The 14,947-nt window shown below is 34.0% G+C and overlaps 1 long non-coding RNA gene across 1 annotated transcript; it reads left to right on the top strand.

The window, feature by feature from the left end:
* Positions 1-433: 433 nt before the first annotated feature.
* On the top strand, positions 434-1,858 carry LOC145303907 (uncharacterized). The gene is made up of 3 exons (XR_013873860.1): positions 434-599; positions 1,072-1,267; positions 1,693-1,858. It is a non-coding gene; the product is annotated as an uncharacterized LOC145303907 (long non-coding RNA).
* The last annotated feature ends 13,089 nt before the right edge of the window (positions 1,859-14,947 follow it).

Below are 14,947 nucleotides of genomic sequence, written 5' to 3'. Positions count from 1 at the left end.
GCTGTCTATAATACGATACAATACATTGCTATTACAGCGCATTTGCAATGAAACGGATCTAGTTGTTCTGATATGACCTCATGCATGAAATATTCGATATATTATTACTTGGATGTTGCAACAGATTTTCAAGTACTCTAATAAAGCGATGCTAGCAGCTGGCTAAAATAACGATACCCTCTATCCACCACCTTTACCAAATCCCCTCCCCTGAACCAACTGATTAATAAATAAGGTCCATATTAGCAGGCTAAGTTGACGACAAATTTTCCCCTGTCAATGCATCCACGTTTATTCTAAATCCATTATGAAATATTTGCCATCGGGGGGAGGAGGGGATGGTTTTTCTTGTAATTCATAAGAATTAGCGTCGGGGCGTGTAGGGGTGCTTTTTCATTGGCGGGATGATTGGGGGGGGCGGGGGGGTGTATGGGGGAGTTTTCGTAGGGTTGCTACGTACACATCTGACGGACGATTTTAATTGTTGTCGGACGTATGGACGTACAGACATTTTAGTATAAATACTGGGTGTTGGACATTATTCTGCATAGTCTACTTAAGGCAGCTAAAGCTAAATATTCAAAATGAACTCAACTAAGGTATTATAACATTACTTTATATATTCTTATTTTGTTTTCAATTTATAATAAGTGATTTATATTTCTATTTAAAGATTTAAAGAGCTTTCCACGAATAATAAAATGAAAAATTATAAGATTTATTCCAGTTTTGTTGTCCCCAAGAGATAAATTTTATGATTTTATTATTATTCGTGGAAAACTGTCTGTAATACGATACTGATTGTGAATACATGAGTTTTCAGTAATTACATACTTGAAAATAACATAAATTTTGGACGAAGCCCAATCTGTCCTACTATTGATTCCTGTGACGTCATAAAAATGAGGGAGACGAGAGAAGAAATAGGAAAGAAAACCCCTATAAAAGAAATAGATAATCCCTTATTTTTATTACGTCACAGGAATCAAAAGTAGGACAGATTGGGCTTCGTCAAATTTTGCTTTGCATCCCCAACTCTGTGTACATTAAGAAACCAAACTTTAATTTCAGCTTTTGGGCCTTATCTATGCTCTGACCCTCAGCCTGGCCTTGATCAGTGCCGCCCCCTCCCCCACCTTCGCCGAGGCTATCTCCACCATCTCTCTGGTCGGAGCTGATGTTGTTCTGGCCGGAGCCAGCGGAGCTACTCTTGCCACCGTACCTGTAGCCTCCCTTCTCCTCGGCAAAGCTTTGATTGTTAAGAAAGGTAACGCAAATTTTTTTAGGTATCATAACGGCTGATAAATTGATGTACATCTGCAATGATAAAACACAAAATAATGCCTTCTGTAGATTACAATTAATACATTTGGTCCCTCAAACCAATCAAAATCCAATAAAAATCCCCAAAGTTGTTAAGTCTACGAATAAAAAAACGTTATTGTAAAAATTTTGTACCAGTTTAATTTACAGCCTAACGTACCTTCCCTCCCTGTGCAAAAAAAGCTTTTTGTTGGATAAAATTTCTATTCAACAAAACTTAAAATCAAACTTTAAATGGAAAAAAAATCTATTTTTAACTATAAAATCTACGAAAACTTATATTTTTAAATTTTCACTTAAATATTATCCAAAATTGCTTAGGTATAAAAAATTTCCAAAACCAATCTAATAATATTTTTTCTTTTTCAGCACTTTTGTTGAAGGCACTCGCTGACCAACAGAACCAAAGAAGGGGATAAGCCCTGACCAACTAACGGGTCTGGGTTACTGGGAAATAGAGTATTAATATTGTACTATGACAGCAAAGTTTAAATTTTTATACAAATATTAAAAATAATAAAAAATTTAAAACTGATATCCTTTTTTTTTTGTTATATAAATCGAAGCTTTTCTATGATTATTTTATGTATGTCCGTCCGTACGTAACGGTTTGCTCATTTTGATGATTAAGGCATGTTAGCTTTATCCTATAGTTTTCAAGCTTTGGAGGATGATTCCTTTAACAATAAGTTACGCCGAAAGCGTAGCAAATCTATAATCGTAACTAGAAAGTCTGTACGTTCATTTAAAACATGCTTTGCTGATCTTTAACTTTTCTGACAGCTTCTGTTCAGTCGAAGCATCTCTATATTCAAGTTTTTGAAATATAATTATGTCCTTATAAAGTTTTGACACTCTACAAGTGTTCAAGTCCGTTAGTTTTAGGTTGATTTCAAACCTTCACTTTTATGGATGTTGTCATCCTTGTTTTGATTTGACTTAGTCTTTTTCAGGGATCCTAAGGGATACGACAATGGGCGATAACTTGAAGTACATTTTAGTGATGATAAACAAAATTACCCCTGTGTGGATAAAAATTATTGTCTAAAAGGTTTAGGAACTGCTACTTTGAACCAATAAATCAAGATCTAATAAAGTACTCAAGCTTTCAGACAAACAAAAACTTTGAGAACTATATTTTGCAAATCTGTTTTACTTGTTTATGATATAAAGTAGTAAGGTTTTTTGTCTGACACTTAAGTTCGCGGATAATTCTGGTCAGAATGGGAGATAATTTTAAGTGGTTTCAGGCTATTTTCCTCACCTCTAAAGTCCTCACCTAGAGGCTAGTGGCGAAGAACAGGGATCTAAAGGGATATGCTAATGGCCAATAAATTGGTGTACACTGTACAGGCCCAATGATGTTACACTAATTTAACCCTTCTGTAGATTAAAATCAGTGGTTGAAACGTTTGAATACTTAACTTAATAAACCAACCTATAAGTATGCACTAGAGTCCCCAAAGTTGTTAAGTCTACAAATAAGAAAATGTTATCATAAAACTTTGGGGACTGGTGTAATAAACAACCCATTATTGTCCCCTTTCTCTCTGGGTGAAGAAACTAGATAATTTTTTGCAATTCAATTGACCAATATGATTCTCTATAACCCAATTAATTAATAAATCCATCAATTTAATAATGAATTTGATTGGCTGCTTTATGATTCAGTTTTTAAACCCCTGAAAGAATTCAACTTGTAAGTTTGTCTGTCTGTTCTTAATATAATTTTTTGCTACTTATTTATATTGTCATATATATTATACTTAAATTTATTTTTAATGAAACTTTAAAAGGGGTGTTTTAACGTAATTTTTGTCTTGACAGGGGGTTAGAGAAGGGTAAACACCTAGGGGTGTGGACATACCCCCCTTTTGCATGCCTCTGCTTGCTACGTTAAATTGGCGCGCGAATCTATTTTAGGCAATGATATATTACGTTGTGTATTGTTTTACGCTTTAGTCGAGGTTATAAAAACAAAGATGATTGATTAATATGATTTCAATAACACACAGGGGATAACAATATCCATAAAAGCGAAACAATTCAGGGAGGGAGGGAACGATGGACTTATTTCTGCATATTTTCCTATCGTCTTAGAACTCAGCATAATCTAAGGGGGTGCTTTTTAAAAGCGAAGCTTTTCTATAATTAGGGTCGGTCCGTCCGTACGTCCATTTTAAACAAATTTGTATGTGACCTAATTATTTGATTGGTCTGATTTTTGGTATACTGATTCCTGGGACAACAAAGTACAATATTATAAGCGAAGCAACTCTATAATAACTCCTAAAAATGTAAGTATGTCCATAATCATTATCCTGTATCAAGCAGTTTTTCAACAAATTTACTTACAATTTTGCTTTGACTCTTATACATTCGCATTCTGATTATTCAGTTCTGACATTACACAAGTGTTAATGTCCGTTTGTCCTACCGTTTCAGAGCTTCGCTTTTATGGATGTTGTCATCCTTGTTGGTATATTGATTCCTGGGACAACAAAGTATAATGTAATAAGCGAAGCAACTCTATAATCAAGTCCTAAAAATGTAAGTATGTCCATAAAAATTATCCTGTATCAAGCAGTTTTTCAACAAATTTACTTACAATTTTGCTTTGACTCTTATAAATTTATATTATGATAATTAAGTTCTAACACTATACAAGTGTTAATGTCCGTTTGTCCTACCGTTTCAGTGCTTCGCTTTTATGGATGTTGTCATCCTTGTTTTATCTTAGATTAACATGATTTCAATAACACACAGAGGATAACAACAACCATAAAAGCGAAGCTTAAAAATTACAGGGAGGGAGGGGACAATGGACTTATTTCTACATATTGTCCAATCGTCTTAGAACTCAGCACAACCTAAGGGGGTGCTTTTTTTCATCTTAGATTAACATGATTTCAATAACACACAGAGGATAACAACAACCATAAAAGCAAAACAATTCAGGGAGGGAGGGAACGATGGACTTATTTCTGCATATTTTCCTTTCTTCTTAGAACTCAGCATAATCTAAGGGGGTGCTTTTTTATCTTAGATTAAAATGATTTCAATAACACACGGAACCATAATAAATTAAATCCAAGGCAATTTAACAAACATTTAGACTTGATTATACGGATGCTTCGATTTTTGTCTATTTTCTACATATTGACTAATTGTCTAATAGTATTAGAACTCAGCATATTCTATGGGGGTGTGCATTTTACATCTTAGGGAGGGGGGTAGACCTTTTCAAGGTGGTTTAAGAGAGAGTGTTGGGGGTTAGACCCCTATGGGGAGTAACCACCATCCACTTTTATTTTGCTTTGGGGGTGTATCCACCCCCCATCTTTAGTTGTTCTTCGGTTGTTGGCTTTCTAAATTTGTGCCTGATTGTATCATGAATCACCATACAAAGATTAAAAAACCTATATTATATTCAATAGAAAAGCTTCGCTTAATGAAAACGATGGCCCTATTTTGGGAGATTGGGGTGGTGAGGGGGAGAGGGAGGAATAAAGTTTTAAAACTTGAAAGCAAAGCTTTTCGACATTTATCAGCTGACCGTCTGTTTGTCTATAACAAATATAGCCTTTATTTTAAGAACGTTATGATTGTCCTATAGATTTCAAACTTTGCATGATGATTCCTGTCACAGTTTGCTAAAATTCAGAAAGCGTAGCAACTCTATAATTACTAGCAAAAAGTCATTATGTCCATTTTTAAAATGATGATTATTGGCTATTTTATGGGGGGGGGGTGTAAACCCTTGTCAAAGCGGGTGTAGAGGGGTGTAGGGAGTGGATCTCTAGGGGACATCATTCTTCTGCACGCCTTTGTCTGAGCGAATTTTATGGGTGTTGTTATCCTTGTCTTTTTTAGTCTACTAGTTATTTATCATATTGATGGGCGTTTAGAATCCGAAAATATCCAGAAATATTTGTACACAGCAAGGGAGGGGACATTGGGCTGTAAACTACACTAGTATCCAAAGTTTTATAACCCCCTTATCTTATCTTCGTTGGCTCAAAAACTTTGGGTACATTTATTGATTTTTGATTGGTTGTTTCCAAACGTGTTTCCAAACTGTTAAACCAATTATATTAATCTACAGCAAAAGGTAATTTTGTTTTTCATTTTTTTTGCATAGTCTTATCCCTTAAGATCCCTAATTATAGAATATTATAAAAAATTAATGTATTGACAAACGGACATTATATTAAATTATAAAGTAAATGTTCAATAGTCAATGAGTCATAAGGAGAGTGGAAAAAGATATAGAAAGATGGAAAAAAGAAAAATTATAAAAAATCAAGATATCAATAAAAAATATTTATGTCTTAAGGTGCATAACGGACAAACTGACAGACAAAGTAATTTGTGTTATGGATTATGGGTAAAGCTTTTAATAGTGCCTATAAAAAAGAGGATACTTTTTTTTTATTTTTATCCCCTTTTTATTAAGGCACTATAGAGAGCTTCGGTATTTGCCAGTAGCTTCTATGTATCCCTTTACTAATTGAGGATTAAAGTTATATTCTATTCTGATTATATTCAAATTCAATTATCTCTTCCTGACCTCTTGTTACGACCAATGGATAAGATATACATGGATTATGACAGGGAAACTTTTACCGTCAATTTAGGTTGATAATATAGTCCTCAGATATTGGTCAATTCATTCCTCTATTTAGGTAATGGAATGGGTTAAAGTCATAATGTGGATGATGTAGTTATAATAGCCAGCTAGGAGAAACATATTATCAGGGTATGCGAGAATCTCTCACAATATCCACGTATTATAGATCCATTGTCTTGATACGACCAGACCAGACACCTGGTTCTTTTTGCATAGGTTTTAGTTTTTTGCATCAAGAAACTATGTGATTTTCCGAATAGTGCCCATCGAGCCCAAAAGATCCTCCCTGCTTGGGCGCTAGCTTTTTCAGGGAGGGAGAGGCCATTGATCTGTTCATTACACTAGTCCCATTTTTTTTTATAATAACGTTTTTTTATTATAAGACTTAACAAATTTGGGGACAAACGTTTCAACCAATAATTATATTCTACAGCAGGGGAAATCTTGTTTACCCTCTGCATTGGGAATTTATATTGATTTATCCAACCTTGTCTTATCCCTTAATATCCCTGCGTAGATACAGGTGGCCCAGTTAATAAATAATTGATTTGGCAGTCAGCTGAATTTGAGTTGCTGATTGTGTACACAGTTTCCTTGGTGTTTCCTCATGCTTTCTCAATATTTACTACTAGCTAAAAAAGGTTCAAACTTCAAATTTAGATTTTTTGGAAGTTTGAATCTTTTTTAGCTAGAAATACATATTGGACAGGATGAGGAACCACCGAGGAAAATGTGTACACAATCGGCAACTCAAATTCAGCTGACCGATTTGGCAAAATAATTATCTGTGTATACTTTGTGTCTGTATCATATTTCCCATGAGTTTATTCATCTTTTGCGCAAATTTTTAAAAGCGAAGCTTTTCAATAATTAGGGTCGGGCCGTACGTCCGTCCGTCTGAAACAGATAGCTATTTTTTTGTTAATTTTTGCATGTTAGAATTTTCAAACTTTGCATGGTGATTCCTCTAGTAGTTAGGTAAGATTTTGAAAGCGTAACTACTCTATAATCGTAACCAGAATGTCCGTAGGTCTTGCTGACTTTTAACTTTTTTTAGCAACAAATATTGTGTGATATAATTATCCGATTGATCTAATTTTTGAAAAACTGATTTCTAGGACAACAAAGTACAATGTTATTGGCGAATCATCTCTATAAAGTCCTGAAAATGTAAGTATGTCCTCAAACATAATCCTGTATTTAAGCAGTTTTTCAACAAATTTACTTATAATTTTATTTCGTCGTTTATACATTTATATTCTGATTATTAAGTTCTGACACTCTACAAGTGTTAACGTTTTATCGTTTCAGAGCTTCGCTTTTATGGATGTTGTCATCCTTGTTTTTTTTTTTGCACGCGCAACCCCTGTTATGCAAAGACTTTACCCGCGGCATTAGCGTAATTGGTAGCGTGTCGTCTAGCTATCGGGGGATGTCGGGTTCGATTCTTGGACACACTTGGCAAAAGTAGGAGCATACATTGGACTTTAAACAAGCGCAGATCATTACCGAGCACAGTTATGACTTTTAGGTTTTTAATCAAGTTGCCTGTCTGTTGGATGTTACTTTACCTAATGCCCCGGGTGTTTGAAAAGTAAAGAAAAAAATAGTTTTTATAGCTAAGCTAGGTTGCTGTACTTGATTGTCATGGACATCACAATGTATTTATAGTTTATAGTTGTGTTAATAGTTGAATGTTATGCATACCGTTATAAATGTCATAAACTCTAAGTACCATTTTTGTGCTATCTGTAGTTTAGGAGCTACGTTGAAAAATGTGAGAAAAAGGTTTAAAAGTAAGTGGGAACATTTTACCACTTAGCTCCTATACTATTCGTAGCACATGAATGGTTCTTATATATCCAAAAACTAGAGCTTATGAAGATTCTAACGGTGTGCATAACAGTTTTATACAATTAGTACGAACCGCGCAGTTTGAATTTCAAAAATGTGCACAACCTTTAAATCGGTAATGGTCCATAAATATTCAAAATGTCTAAAACATAAATGTCCCCTAACAGATTTTCCAAATATGTAAGGCATTTTATATGATTGTTTTATTTTTCTAAACATAATTAAGTTTTTTTTAAATAATTTCTCTTTAAACACCATGTAATATGGATATAAAAACAATTTGTTTGCAATCTGTGTTAAACAAACAAGGGGTTATTATGTTACAGACAGACAGCCAGAAAGATAGACAGACAGACAGATAGAAAGATAGAAAGACTGACAAATAGACCATTTAATGTTTAAGTTTATTCATTGCTAAATTTTTTAAAACAGTGTGCTATCACTTCCACATAAACAGCAAACCTTTAAAAGCTATTCCCCACACCTGAACTTTTTTTAAATTGGTGAGGAATATTAGACAAAAACCGTCCAAAAAATCTAGGAACTAATCTCACAAATGCTGAGGTTTTACAGAAAATGGTTACAGTTTAAGGAAAGGACATAATGAATATGATATTATCCACCAATCTAAATTGTGAAATCCCCAAGGAAAGAGAAAACCTTAGCGATGCCTCATAACTTGACGCTTCCCGGAGACAATTGGAAAATAAATGAACACAACCCATCCTCTACTTAGAGATAAAGTAATCCTCAAAAAATTAAATATCCCCTCTATTTTAACTAACAGGATCACAAATAATTGAAGGAAAACATTAACATAATTAATTAATATAGTCAATAAGAAAATCATATACTTTGTGGTTTAACACATTGGAAGTCAGCGGTAGGGGGAAGTAGAGGGGGTGTCAACACCAACCTTAAAATTGACCCCTAATGTCTTCATGCGGATTTGATTGCACACATTGTTACATAACCCCTGTTTGTTTATTTTTGCAACACTGACCTCAACATTTTGTGGGTTTTTGCAGGGACATTTGAATATGATAAGACAATATGGAAGGGATATGACAATGGACAATAAATTTTTATAAGTCTCCAATGATGATAAACAATATTACACCTTGTTTAGATGAAAATTATTGGTTAAAAATATATACGCTTTAAATTGAAACCAACCAATCAAAATTCAATTTAAAAACCCAAAGTTTATGAGCAAACTGATAAGAATATGGTTATAAAAGTTTGGATACTGGTGTAATTCATAGTCAAATATCCTCTCCTTTCCTGGATTTTTTTTTGCGATAAATTTATGGACTGAAATAGAATCCTTTATTGTGATTTTAGTAGCGAAACTATTTTACAATTAAAAATGTCTGTCTAAGAAAAGGTAAACGGAATTAATTGTGAAGATTTCCTTGAAATATGCAACAATTCAGAGGTAGATTGTATAAAAATCTACCATCGCTTGTGAGGCAAAATTGATTCTCAGAACAATCCTCCAAAATCAAATGAAAAATCTACAACTATGAAATAAATTCATAGAAGGGTTATTACCATAAGATTTTATTTAATTTTTGTAAATTTTTTTTCGTGATTTTGGAGGATTTTTTACAAAATCAATTTTACCTCACCCACCAGCTTTCCTAATTTTTAAAATGAATCCAGCTCTGTTGTCTGTCTGTCCTTAAATAAAACTCTATTGTATGGGAAGGTTAGGTTTAGACCTCTCAAAAGACGTCTATTTGGCACATTAGGATGCCTGACAAAAATTTATATGAATTCTGTTATTCTTGTTTAAGCATGATACAGACAGACAGACGGACATACTTTTTGTGTGACTTTCCAAATATCTTTCCTAGGCAATGTATATTTCTTTGGCCAATCCAGGAATCTGAAGGGATAAGACAGTAAAATCGATGTACATCCCAAGCAATGATACACAAAATTACCCCTTCTCTAATGTAAATACAATTAGTGGTGTAAACGTTTGGACATTTAACTTTATTAACCAACCAATCAAAACTCAATAAAAGTTCACAAAGTTGTTTAGCCAACGAATAAGAAAAAGTTATGCTTAAACTTTGGGGATTAGTGTAATAAACAGCCCAATGTAACCTCACTCCCTGGGCCAATCTATGTTTAACTTAGGTCAAACATCTACATAAGTAGCGCATCTAGGATCTTTGAATTCGAAGGGATAAATAAATAGGATAAAAATAGCACAAAACCATCCCCCGACTTAAACATAATAAATTTTATAGACTAAAACCACCCCAAGACATTTTTGAAGCTTCCCTTGACTGGAGAACCCAATCGGTTCAGTAGTTATCGAAATCTTAAGCTACAGACAAAAAACCTCATTACTGTATATATATTATAGGATAGGATATATTGCACAGAAATATTGCTTGATTTAGCAAATTTTGTTTAAAATTAACTAGATGTTTGTCTGTATGTCTCTGTGTAGCAAAGGATCTCTCTAAAATATATACGATAGGGTTCTCCTTTATAACAGTGAAGCTTTTATAGTTTAAGGGAAGATGTATAACTGTATAACTTATATGTACCCCCCACTACCCCCAAAGATAGATTGATTTTGGAAGAAAAGACACCACCCAAATAATAGGGGCGAAGCCCCTAGTATTAAATAAAAAATCAAATTTTTGTCCTACAGACAACCATCCCTTCGATTACACGACCTTTGTCTGAGAAGTCCTAACTGTGCATGGTAGTTAGTTGCATCTGTTTTGGGCTAAGGCATACTCTTACTATTTATGTCGTGCCCCTGAATTAGTAGCAGTAGGAACCATTTTAACGTCTTCAGTTATGACTCTGCGTCAGGCTGAGATTCGAACCTATCGCCTTCCCGACAACGAGCAGATGTGCTACGTGTTACGCCACAGTCGCGGGTTTTTTTTATAATGAATATATTTTTAATAGTTATTTCTCGCATCGTATTATAAACAGCTTTCCGCGGATATAAAATGTATAATTACAAGATTAAAACAAGTTTTTTTAGCTCCGAGATGCCGAAGGCACGGGCTTAATCATAAGATTATTGATTGTACATTTTTATATTCGTAGAAAACTGGATATTATAATACGATGATAGACATAATTTTTTTTGTATGGATGAGAACGTTCCGGTTCTAATCCGCCGAATATTAATCGGTTTCGAATGAATACGAGAAAAAAAAAGATTCCTCCACTTTTGAGCATGTTCTATTCTGATCATCTGTAATTCTGTAATTGATTAATTCTCCATTTTTTACTAGATATTTAGAAGTAGATCATAGTGCCTAATAAAAAATGACGTCATACAATACAAATGTCCAATGATAGGTCAGTATACATTGAAATTGACCAATAGTAAAATGCACACTAGCCTAACATAGGTCAGTTGTATTGTATACGTCATAAATCTATATGTATGCTTTGAAATATATGATCTTTTTTTTTCATTTAAAAAAGGCATAAGTGTTTAAAAAAAAACAATTATTGATTTAAATTTAAAACAAAATTGTCCAAATACAATTATGAAAGCCCCCTCAGTTTCGACTATCTTTGTATTTTTTTCACACGATTATTATAAATACATAAATATTATTCAAAATTGCGTGAATTTTTTTTAAAGCGAAGTTACTTTACAAGAATCTCCTACCCGTCTGTCTGTAACGCTTAAATCTTAGGTGCAGTAGACTTATGGTTCAGATATCAAATTCTAGTTTTTTTAAACATTGGCGGTTTCCCTCAAAGTACCTAGTCGAACACAGAATCTACCACTCCCCTTTTTTTTACATTGAAAATAATAAGGGGGGGATAGTTTTTTTGTTAGTTTATTTATTGATTTAGATTAGGTAAGGGTGGGTTATATTGGGTAATGGGGTTTAACAGCCCCGCAGGATTAAGGGGTCAGAGCTATATGGCCCAAAACCCCGCATGGATTAGGTTTAGGAAAAAGGCACCCATACCACTCCCCCTACCTCCCAATAATACAAGCCAAAAATACATAACTTTTGCACCACGTCGTCTTCCTTTGACGTCATATTCTCCATCTCTATTTTAGGGATTTTCTTTCCCGCTTCTCCTCTCGTCTCCCTCATTTTATGACGTCACAGGAAGACGACGTGGTGCAAAAGTTAAGTATTTTGGGCTTCGTCCTTCCCACATTTTTTTTATTAATTTCAAAATTAATGAAGGGAGGGGGAAGTTCATTGCTCTATAGGCACTTAAAGGGGAAAGCACCAAAATAATTGTTATTGTTAAAATGAAAGATAACCACTCTGTTCAAAACAATATTATGTAGAATTTTTAAACTTTTTATCTAAAACAAAGAAATCAATTTGTGTATAATTTTTTAAGTAAATAATTTACTTATTTTAGAGCACAGATACGCTATAATTTTATATGTTTGTAATTATACAACCGTCTCAAAGTATCTAAAAGCAGTGATCTAAAGGGATAAGACAAAGACCGATAAATTGATGTGCATCCCAAATGATGACACACAAAGTTTTCCTTTCTGTAGATTGAAATTAGTGGTTGGAACGTTTGAACACTCAACCAATTAAAATTAAGTAAAGTCCCCAAAGTTGTTAAGTCAACGAATAAGAAAACGTTATTATAGGACTAAATAATCCGTACGCCCTTGTTTTAAACTAATCATAGTATTTTTTTCAATTACGGTTTCGAAACCGATAAATATCCGATGGATTAGAACCGGTAATCATTTCTAACAGCGTATAACAGACAATTTTCCATGAATACTTAAAAATAAAAATCATAAGATTAATACTAGTTTTGTTAACCAGGGCCTTAGACCCCTCAGGGCTAACAAAAATGGTTTTAATCTTATGTTTTTCATAATGATTTCCGCGGAAAGCTGTCTATAGTACGATGCGATAAATAATTATTCCATTTCAATACGTGATGGGAGACATGCTTTGATATAACAAATCCTTTTTTTACATCTTTATTCTGACGCAGTGTGTCAGAGACCTGAACGAGACACGTTGCTGACATTTTAAATATTTTACTAAAAAATGTATTATAATAAGCAGAGAGAGGGAAGTGAATGGGTTGTTTATTATACTAGTTCCCAAAGTTTTATGATAACGTTTTCTTATAAGTTGCCTTAACAATTTTGGAGACACAATACAATCTGTCCCGATTTTGTATTACTTTTGAGGAACACGACTCCAGTTACGTCATATTTTTCTTTCCCGAAAAAGGGAAGGGGGAAAGAAAAAAAGGGAAGGGGGGAAGAAAAAAGAGATGGGAGAAAAGAGATTTTCTTCCCCCCTTCCCTTTTTCGGGAAAGAAAAATATGACGTCACTGGAGTCGTGTTCCTCAAAAGTAATACAAAATCGGGACAGATTGTATTGTGTCATTTTGGAGACTTTAGTAAATTTTGAGGAATGAGAAACTGTCCCAATTTTGTATAACTTTAGCGGAACAAGTTCCAATTACGTCATATTTTTCTTTCCCGAAAAAGAGAAGGGGGAAAGAAAAAAAAGGGAAGGGGGGGAAGAAAAAAGAGATGGGAGAAAAGGGGGTTTTCCCCATCTCTTTTGAAGAGATTTTCTTCCCCCCCTCCCTTTTTCGGGAAAGAAAAATATGACGTAATTGGAACTTGTTCCGCTAAAGTTATACAAAATTGGGACAGTTTCTCATTCCTCGTAAATTTTGATTGGTTGATTAATTAAGTTGAGTGTTAAATTTTCAACCATTTATTTTGATCTGCAGAATAAGTATTTTTGTGTAATATCATTCGTAATTTACATCAATTTATCGGCCATTGTCTTATCCCTTTAGATCCCTGTATAAAGGGTCATGGATTTTTTTTGTGTAAAAATTCTCATAAAAAGTACATATTAAAATCATTAAAATCTACTCCGCACTAATTATCATTTCTTTATAAGGTTAACAAAGAATATATTTATTAACAAAAGATAAAATAGTTATTAGTAGCAGAGCTACTCTTTAATTCACTTTGTCTGTCCGTCCGTCAGTTCGAAAATGTGATTATCTCCGATGCTTTTCAAGATAGCTGGCTGAAATTTTTAGTAAAGATTCTTATGACATATGCACATCTAATCTATGCATTGTTTGGTCCGTATGTCTGTCGGTCATATAAACGTTACCTTTAATTACCTCGTACGGGCGGGATTGCAGACAAGGACCGTTTCGACTTATGTACTGTCCAGGTCCTGGTCCAGCAATCCAGGAGAACTAAGGATGACTGTTACGCACCCTTCTATGTCCACACACATAAGGATATTAGGTTAAGTAACATCCAACAGACAACCGACTCTCTGTGAAGCACAACCTTTGTCAGAGAAGTCCCAACTGTGCATGGTAACGAGTTGCGCCTATTTTGGGCTAAGGCATTCCCCCTACTCTAACTAATCATATCGCACATCTGACATAGCAGCAGTAGGAGCCATTTTTAACGTCTTTAGTTGTGACGCGGTGTCGGCCCAAGATTCGATTTTTAAAGAGTTTTTGCAAATTCTCTCTTTTTTATTGTTTTAAAAACTTAGTATCTGCTCTATAACTCACTTTGTCCGTCTGTCTATTCCATGATTTTTGTGTGCTTCGCTATTTATGGATGTTGTCATCCTTGTTTTATAATTAAAAGCTGAAACCCCCCATGGTTATGTGTTATAGTTAGTAATCAGGGAGGGTCGGGACATTGGACTGTAAATTACGCTGGTACCCAAAGTTTTTTAAACACGCACATAGAACTAACCGCAATTTGCCATTGTCATTTTTCAGTATATTTCATAATTTTTAAAAATAATTTTTGAACAAACTACTCTACTCTACTTAAAACTCATGAAGGAAGGGAACAATGGGCTATTTATTACACCATTTATTCCCTAAAGTTTTATAATAGCATTTTCTTATACGTTGGCTTAACAGCTTTGGGAACTATCATTGAATTTTTATTGGTTAGTTCATATGATAAGTGTCCAAACGTTTCAACCACTAATTGTAACCTACAGTAGGGGCAATTTTGTGTTACATCATTGGAGATGTACATCAATTTAATGTTTTTTTTTGTCTTATCCCTTTAGATCACTGCTGTTTTTGGACATAATTGACCTTGTTAGAGTATAAACATTAAACATAGCCGT

This window comes from Acartia tonsa, chromosome 13 (assembly GCF_053477335.1).
Source record: "Acartia tonsa isolate MP-2025a chromosome 13, ASM5347733v1, whole genome shotgun sequence".
Classification (NCBI taxonomy): Eukaryota; Metazoa; Arthropoda; class Copepoda; order Calanoida; family Acartiidae; genus Acartia; species Acartia tonsa.
The sequence above is the reverse complement of the archived record's forward strand: the minus strand, read 5'-3'. Positions and strand labels throughout refer to the sequence as shown.